The following is a 9786-nucleotide window of genomic DNA, read 5'->3' as shown; positions in this document are numbered from 1 at the left end:
TATGTGTGGATCTATTCAACCCACAATACATCTTTCTTCTTTGTGAGCTTCCAGAGTAGCTTGCAAATCATTGAAGACTTGAATTACTGCTAAGGCTGGCCAGTTTCAGCCTCCTAATTTTTTTTAATGAAATTGAATATATATGATAGTATGAACGTTAGTAATTTGAGATTTGATGCAAATGAAGTAGTTTTTGTTGTACATATTGCGGTCCGTTTCATGTAAGCCCAACGATTGGTCATTGTGTGTATGTAAATAAGTAAAAGAAATACTTCTAATTTGTGCTTTCTTGTTTTGTGTCCTGAATAATCTGTTGGATGTAGTGGTTACTTGTGTCGTTTGCCTCGGATTTTAGTATAGGTCTACTCTTAATTAAGTCAAACTCTTAATTATTTCATGAAACAATTCAGTCATAACAAATACGTCTACGGATACCAACCGACTTCGTTTTTTTTTTTTTTTTTTTTTGTTAACTAAAATGATTTATGGAAATACATCTCTGCTAGGACTAGAAAACTCTTAGAAAGCAATGGACCTAAATTAAAGGTAGAAATGACAGAAAAACTCTTTTTCAAAATTGTGCAACAGCTGCTGCTTTTCGGGGTACTACAATCATTCAAGACTATAGATGACCGCTCATTTCAACTTTCACCCAACAACTCGGCCTTGCTGAATAGCTCCTCCTGAACAGGAACTTCTTTCAGTTGTGATGAAATAACGTTAGCAATAGCTTTTTTAGCAGTCGTGGCCTGATCGTCATCCACGGCTGTGTCTGCCTCAGAGACAAGTTCATTTTGCTGGTCAGAGGCATCATCATCCAGCTTTGGAGGTGGAACAAAGAAAGGAATTTTGCCTCTTTGCCAATCATGGAGAACCTTCTTGGCAGCAGTCTTATAGTCAAGTTCACCTCCCTGGATAGCACAAATAAGTATATCAATTACAGTTTATCACTACTCTGTGACAACCTAAGCACTAAATTAAAGCAAAGTATACACCCCAATTGAAGGACTTTTTATTCTAAATCCCTGTGGAATAAAGATATATGCAAAGGTTAAGATACCCTTGACCCAGTAACCCAAAACACTGACATTATGCAATTTCTATAACCGGTCCACCTATGGTGTCAAAGATGCAACATCCTCATTGTTTCAGACACCTAAGCCTCCTAGGATCTCTAAAGGATACTGAACAGTAAATAACCCCAAAAACTCAAAATTGAAAAAATAAGTGGATCAGTTTATTACCATGTCACCAATATTTTCCCCAATTTCAAAACACAGAAATTCCTGAATTTATATTTCCACTAGCGCAGATATTAAATTTAACCAAGCCTGACATGACGACACTAGATGTGCTCTAATGCCTAATTTTTTTCTTTTGGGTAGTTCTACAAGTAGACCTTAACAGTAATATTAGTAGTGATTATTGAAAGACAAGAAAATCTTGAAACTCATGCAATTAATACCTTGGTTTTAGTTTTGAGGATAGGATACAAGCTAAAGCTATATTAACTTAGAAAGAATGTACTTTTACGAGAAATACTTAGTTACAATTCTGGCTCCCAGCCTCCCGCCCCACGCCCCCCTGTTTCCAGTTCTGGACTTCTGGTCGTACTGTTCAAAGAAACAGCCTGATTTTTCTCTCATTTTGGACATTATTTCTCAACCTGAAAGAGCTACTTATCAACATCCATTAGAGGCCTATTGAGTCTGAATTATTTTATCCAACAATAGCACAGAATAATCGCTCTTGACTACTAAGTGTTCTTCTAGTGAGCTACACTTTGTACGACATGAACTGATGAACATCAAAAGAATCATTTCAAGTTATTGTCCTACATGAACTGATGAACATCAAACAAAATACTTCAGATCATAACCGAAAGGGAAATATGCCAATAAGGGGTAAATATCACAATATTGTATCAAGCTATAAATTTTCAATTTACCTTCAGAAGTTTGCCTGTTGACTTGCATAGCTGTTGAAGAAATTCATTGTCGTCAACCCTGGAATATCGAAAAGATCATTTCAACAGAACAGAGATTCTGGATATAGATTTTTGGAAATGTCAACACAAACTACCGAAAGCATACATGATTCTCATTTTTCTAGGTGAGAGATCCTTGACCAAATGTATAGACACAGATTTCTAGAGTACAAAAAAAATGCATTAAAAATCTATACTTTTGGTGTTATAGCAGTACTATAGATAGGATGGAGAAGTATTTGGACTTTTTATACTTGCTAGGAGATAATATGTAGTATGGTTTAAAGAGTTTGCTGTTAGGTCCTATACTTTTTTGTGTACTAGCTTGGTACTTTTTAATAAAATTTTTACTTACAAAAAAAAATAGATATAATAGGACAAAATAATGAAGCAGATACAACTACGCTGCGTTGCGTTGCATTTCTACCTACGAGGAAGCCGGCTAAGAAAACTAGAAGAACATCCTGTTGAATACTTGAGGGAATATACAATCGTAATCAAAGGAGAAGTAAAATTTACCAATCCTTTTATCTTATAAGCTCTTTTAAGATGCTCCTTCTTAACGCGATTCAACACTTCGGCAATGTGTTCAGAAGCATCAGGCAGGTTTGTCACTCGTACCTGGAGATGGAACCCCAAAATTTTAAGTAGTCAGTCAAAGAACCTCATGCTTATAGCAAAGAGGAAATTGACAAGGAAGATATATCATCAACTGAGAAAGGAGGCAAAGGAATCTCTAATGAAGGGAACATATCCTATACAACACGATGATAAATCTTTCATTATTAAGACTGTACGTCTCAGTTCATAGTGTATTACATATCCAACTGGCAACAGGATTAATGCACCACTCTTAGCGAATTTGGTCAATTAAGTTCCACGCATGACTGCAATTGATATTTTTCCGATATTTCCCTATCCAAATGTATTCATGACTAAATGCACCCGACATCGAAACTATATGAGATGATCCTTTGAATGATAGTCTGAGAATTGCTCGCCTAACAGGCTATATTTAAATCCACGACCAAATTTTCAATTAAAAAAATTGTCATCAATAAGGGCAGCCAGGAAAACTAAATTAAAGTACTTAAAAAAGGTGAATACAATAGGATATAGGATCTCAATTCCCTGTAACAACACTTTTCGGGCATTTTCTCTATTGAGGACCATAAATTTTGCAAGCAAGATTATCTAGGCAACATCAGACCGCTTCTGCAAGGTCCTTATATCAGCCAGAGAAACTAAAAGTAATGTTGTAGGTAAGAAAGAAAACCAAGAACTATAGCTTGGCTTTAAGAAGTCACAAGCACAAGCCCGACCAAGCAAAAGTAGGAAATACATACCACGCCCTTCAGGACTATATCAATTTCAGAATCATGATTCTGATAAACTACACCAGGACAGTCAATCAAGAAGATCCTCTTTGTGAGTGTAATGTACTGCCATACTTTAGTCTCTCCTGGAATAGGAGCCGTCTTGCAAACCTATTCCAAAGGGAAGAGGCAAAGGTTAGCTCCACTCTTGAATCAAAAAGAATGTCGTTGCCTGAGCATAGTACTCAAAGTAAGATTTCATTTCACAAGATTTGACTTTTCAGAAGCCAAGTAAAGGTGATACGAAAAGCAACTGCCATTATCCAATGAGAAAACAAGTTTACTTTATTTGATACTTAAGGAGAAGGTGAAAGGAGAGGAAATTAAGTTCTAGAACTTTATAAATGTCTGATACTCATGAATCCAGATTCCAGTCTGGAACAACAAGTTTACTCTATCCTGCATTTGATATTAGAAGCAGCATCATCACTTGATAAACTAAAGTCAAATTTAGGAACAGCTTTTATGGCAATCACAATTTTTGATAATGATAAGAATTGTATATGGTAAAGGGTCGGCACTAAGCAAGTGCAAAAAGTGAAGTTGCAAATTGTGCAATTCACCAAAGTCATGTCTAACAAAGAAATATGATGGAAAATACAATTCTTAACGAGACAAATTACAAACTGTCTCAGTACAGAAACAAAATAAGCCAAGACGATTACAACAACCTGAAAAAGGGAAAAGAAGTATGATTGAAAAGCTTACATTCTTAGTGCGCAATGTATTAATAACTAATGACTTACCAACATTTGGATAGCCTACAAAACCTACAGAGATTGCTTGCTTGTCACTCTTCAATCGAGAAAACTGTCTCAGAACTGACAAAAGAGAACCCTGAACGCAAATGAACAAAATAAGCTACAGAAAAAAGTTACCCACAAGGGGCACACGCACATGGATGCACAATTAGTCATGTGTTTAAGGACATTGAAAGAAACATAAAACATAATTTTACATATCAGTATGGTGCCTGAGTGTATGTTTGTATTAAGAGGTGAGGAAAGATAAGAAGATACTACAAGAATACCTTTCCAAAGGACTTGGTGACACTTGCATGAAATGCCAGAGTTGGATATTCCTTGGAGAGCACTCTAATCCACTCTTTTGTTGCCCAAGCAGGGACCAAATCACACTACATGGGCAGAAGAAATTATCAATTCGGTCAAGTCCTGAAGTTAAAATTGACATCCGTAAAGCAAATTATAAACAACTGTCTATTATATAGTTAAAATAGCAAACCTTATTCAAGAGAAGGACCATATGTTTATGCTTGCAATTTTCTTTCAAATGCCTCTCCAAATGGTAGCACTTTGTACCACAGGGGTCTCTGGCATCAAGAACCTGCAATCCAGGTTAACCACGGTAAGCTACGACTGCCTGCATTATCCTTTTCATCTAAAATATCCTAAATTCTCCTCATTAGTCAGACAGAGAAAGCTACATCAAAACGTTACACATTCCATAAGCAGTAGACAGATCACGGCAGACAGGTTTTTTTGGAATAAGGTAAACAAATTAATTAATAATGGGAAACTCTCCTGTATATAAGCAGCATACCAAGAAGTATATAATCTACAACATAACATGATTCTCTAAGAACGACATTCAATCTTCTATACTAACAGGAACTTCATGGGTGCACCATTAAGCAACAAGGAAAAAATCATGGTTGACAAGTTGTGCCAGGCACACTTGGTTAAGAATGATATGGTTGTTTTACACTTGGCTGCAAGTGAAAATATGCATTTTTCACCAGGAAAGTTTTTAGTTAGAAGAACATCAACAACAAATAACATCCTCCATATTAGAAATAACAGGGAGATTAAAGCCACGAAACAAACCTGAACAACAACATCAGAAGAGTCTATGACTTTGTAAAGCTCGCTCCAAATTCATTTAATTTGTCCTTTCTCAAACATTGTGTGCCTAACAAGATCTCTGAACCCATCTACATTTTCATCCATGGAGGTGCTAGCACCATGTTTGTCTTCGAAGTCATCTGCCAAAATTCAGAACCAAATTTTGTTGAAGCAAATAGCTATCTAAGTGCTTAATCAAACACAGAGCAGTTATTCAGGAGATGACTCTCAATTCATACCTTGAGACACATCAGCCTTCTTTGCTTGAGCTTCATAATCTAAGGCCATAAGTTTGGGGCGTTTCCTCTTTGTTTTAGGTCCAAAAGCATCAGAGAAAGGCTCGTTGTCAAGAAGGTGAACTTTTACTTACTTTAAAAAGAGAGGAAAAAAAAAAAGAACAATATTAGCAAACAGAATGCAGAATCAAGCATATACGCAGCAAGATTAGCCTTAATTTGCCAAAAGAAAGAAAAAAGAAGACAAGCATGCATCCATTTCATTGCAGATTTATTTCCTCTAAATCCAAAGCTAACAGCAATGATCAACTAATCGCTATTTCTAGCAGCATTCCTTTGAACTAAGTACAATAGGGGTTACTAAAGAACAACTGATTTGCTTAAAAAATGAGTTATCTAATCTTATATTCGCTTCTCGCTTGCATCTTCAGTTTCATAATCCTTGAAAATACTCGGACAGGGTTTGCTTAGGCTTCTTGGGGAAAATGTTGGATTTAGATGATCACGTCATGAACCGTGTGGGAGGGGCATCTGCAAAAAGAATCTTTGTTTAGTGGATAAAAAATATAAACGGATTCAAACATTTTGCATTGTTGTTAGCTTCCATCTAATTTCTAAAAGTGCCTACTAGAAACAATTTTTTTTGTTTTTATCAGTATAAAAGTGCATACATAGAAAAACAGACATAAACTTTGAACATTTTGCATTCTCGTTTCATACCTTAAGACATATCAAGCCTTCTTGGCTAATGATTCAAGATGTTTTGGTAGTTTCGTCTTTGTTTTAGGTTCTAAAGCATCAGCAGAAGACTCACTGTCAAGATGATGAGCTTTTCCTTTCTTCACAAAGATAAAAGAGGACGAAATTAGTAAACAAAACGCTGAATCAAACATGTTTTTAGCAAGATCTACATTGTGCTCTTATTATTGATGAAGTAATAAGTTATATTTAAAAAGCCTCACGAAGATGCAAAATTACACAAAATAAGTGTGTTAGCTCGAATACAACAGAAACTACGCTAACATCAGGGAGCTAAGAGAACCAAAAAGTTGTTCATTGCTATTTACTGAAGTCAAGTTATTACTTATTCCAACTAAACAAGTTAAGTCAACATTTAGCTCGAGCTCTTATTTGTGAGCTATTCAATACATATTCGGAAACTCACTCATCCTCGAAAGAAAACAATAAGCTAAAATCTCAAAAGTGTTGTAATTCTAAGGAGGATATTGTTTCGAGATACAAGAAGATATAACCAGTAAACAATACATAGGTTTACACTTATTCGAAGAGAATATACATTTAAGAAAAACACAAAAGAACAAAAACAAACCAAGTTCTTTAACAAATGAGGTCAAGGAAAAGACACCACACACACCCAAGAGGACAAAATAAGTTAAACATGATGCGGAATCAAGCACAAATGTAGCAAGATCTAGCTTGTGTTCTTATTAGTGAGTTATTCAATGCATATCAGGAAACTCACTCATCAAAAAGGAAAAAAAAATATGCACAAACACAAAAGCGTTGTGAGGATACTTTTTTGAGATATAAGAAGGATATTAACCAATGACCAATACAGAAGTTTACACTGATTCGGAGAGGGTATGCATTTTTTTTTTAAAAGCACAATTTGACAAATAAACCAAGTTCTTAAACAAATCATCTCAAGGACAAGACATAACACGTACCTTCTTGTGATCATTCAAAAGGGACATGGGCAATTTCCCTTCATTCAAAATAACATTATAGTTACTGGAAAGCCGACTGTCGATCTCTTCTCTAAAGATTCCAATTTCTCCCGACTGATCACCCGAGTATTGACTGTAAAATCCGAACATCATATCCTAATTCAGACATTTCATATCATTCTTTCATACAGGGCCGGAGCCAGGGATCTAATTACATGGTATATATAAAGTCAAATTTTTATGTATATATAATAGATGTTGAATCGTTTTGGCTTGTTCGTGTGTCTGCTTCTTTATACTTGTATCTCCTTACTGAAAATACTCGCTCACTGCCACGAGACTACGTATTCATTATGAGAAACTTAATCCGCCAGATATAACAAGTGAACAATAAAAACTCAAAACCTTCAGCTAGATTACACCCCACACCTGTGACCCAATTATTTAACACTTTAGCGTCAATTCGACCAATATCAGGAATTAAATCCAACTGGATTATTTCATTACTTTAAACTAAATATAGATATCAACAACAACAACATAACCAGTGTAATCCGACAGGTGGGTCCAGGGAAGATAGAGTGTACCGAAGACCTTACCCCTACCGAGGTTGTTTCCGACACAAATATAGGTATCATAAACTATATGTAAACCCTATAACTCTATAAGTTGTAACTTACCTTATAATGACGAAAAAACAGATATTCCACTACATATTCATGAAAAAGTTTACTTTGTTCGAACATGAACAAGTTAAAAAGTATAACTTTTTGGGAATAAATAACATACTGAACCAACGACGATCTGGTTGTATCCTTGTCGATGGAAGCTTCTTTGATTGAAAATCATGCCTCAATATTTTTCCCCTACGATCACGTTTTGGCCTATTATTATACATCTTGAGCCGTCGTGGCGGAGCTACGGCCGCGAGATTTATTTTTTGCCATTTTGATTGTGAGAATAAAAAATAGGGTTTTGGCGTCTGTAATCCGTCTTAAAATATTACGTACTGCATGGAGAATGTCAACGGAATATATATTGCGATTTTGGTCTAATATTTATCCTAAGCTCCTCTATATTTTAGCTTATTTATCTTTTGAGTATTAGACCTTTTCATATTTGCTCCTTTTACCGGATATCCTGATTATTGTAATTTTTTTAGGTCAGAGAAATAAATTATACTCCATCTATTCACGTTCCGCTTCTCGAGAGTCAAACTGTATAAATTTTGACCAACAATTTAAGATATAGTTTTTCATCATATTAATATGAGAATAATTGCAATTTATAGTATTTTTCGTATAGTTTCCGAACATCTAAATTTTAGTTTTAAAATACTAAATTAATCTAATTTAATTTAGCTCTGAAGATTAATCAAATTGACTCTCGAGAAGCGAAACGTGACAAGTAAAAATGGACAGAGGGAGTACTAACAGCAACATACCTATTGTAGTTACACAAGTGGGGTCTGGAAAGATAGGATGTATGTAGACCTTACCGCCGCTACCTTTGTGAGGGGTAGGGAGGCTGTTTCCAGTACACCCTCGGCTCAAAAGAGATGTTTTCGAAGCAGAAGCAGGGAAAACATGACATCAAAATATGAAGATACAAAACATACGAAACAACAGATAATACCACACATTAAAATCAAATGAGAGTGACATAAGAAAATACAAAGGACGATAAATGGAATGTTCAAAATGAGAGTATACAAATCATTAATTTTACATACTTTTAGCGTCATTCATAGTTTTCTTTTTCTCGTTTGCAATGTAAATTCATCTTCAGTTTATAAGCCTACTATGTTTATATTCTTTCTACATCATTTCATATGCACATTTGCACTCTTAATTGTTTCATGAAATAATTAAGAGTTTTACTTAAATTAGAGTAGACCTATACTATATACTTTTGAACTTGTACCCGAAGGACATGAAGTTAAAGAAAAATACGTTTGAACTTGTAGTCTATAACAAATTACTTGTAAACAAGAGAGCTTTGAGAAGAAGAAAGAGATTGTAAGACATTCGTTTACCCTCTGTTTGGATGGTTGTTTCCCGTGGTTCATTAATGTACAGTATGGTATGGTACAGTATGGTGTTGTATTGTATTGTACCGTATTAATGAACACAATGTTTGGATAGACTGTATTGTTTGTTGTGGTTTAATAACATTTGTATTGTTTGGTTTGACCGTATGGTACTGTATAATAACTTGTAAGTTTACTAAAATACCCTTAACTCTTAATTAGAAATTAATTTATATATATTAATAAAACAAAATAGGAACTTTAAAAAATAAGTAGGTAGTGGGTGGGGGTGATGGAGGGGTAGGTGGTTGTGAGATGGGGGTGGGGGTAGTGGTGGGGGTGGTGGAGGGGTGGGTGGTACTTGGTAGGGTGGGGGTGAGTTTTTGTGGGGTGGGGGTAGGTGGCAGAGGAGTGGGGTAGTTAGGGTGGGGTGGGTGGTAGGGCAGGGGTAAGGTGGGGGTGAGTGGTAGGGTGGGGGTGGGTGGGGTGGATGGTGGAGGGTGGGGAGGGGTGGGATGGGGGTGAGTGGTAGGGTGGGGTGGGGTGGAGTGGATGGTGGAGGGTGGAGGGTGGGGGGTGGGGTATAATGGGGAAATAAAATACGTAAC

At 35.9% G+C, this 9786-nt stretch overlaps 1 pseudogene; it reads right to left on the bottom strand.

Annotated features, from left to right (window-relative positions):
• Positions 1-506: 506 nt before the first annotated feature.
• LOC132642144 (nuclear/nucleolar GTPase 2-like) lies at positions 507-7302 on the bottom strand (annotated as a pseudogene).
• Between the last annotated feature and the right edge of the window lie 2484 nt (positions 7303-9786).

Source organism: Lycium barbarum, chromosome 5, assembly GCF_019175385.1.
Source record: "Lycium barbarum isolate Lr01 chromosome 5, ASM1917538v2, whole genome shotgun sequence".
NCBI lineage: Eukaryota > Viridiplantae > Streptophyta > Magnoliopsida > Solanales > Solanaceae > Lycium > Lycium barbarum.
The sequence above is the reverse complement of the archived record's forward strand: the minus strand, read 5'-3'. Positions and strand labels throughout refer to the sequence as shown.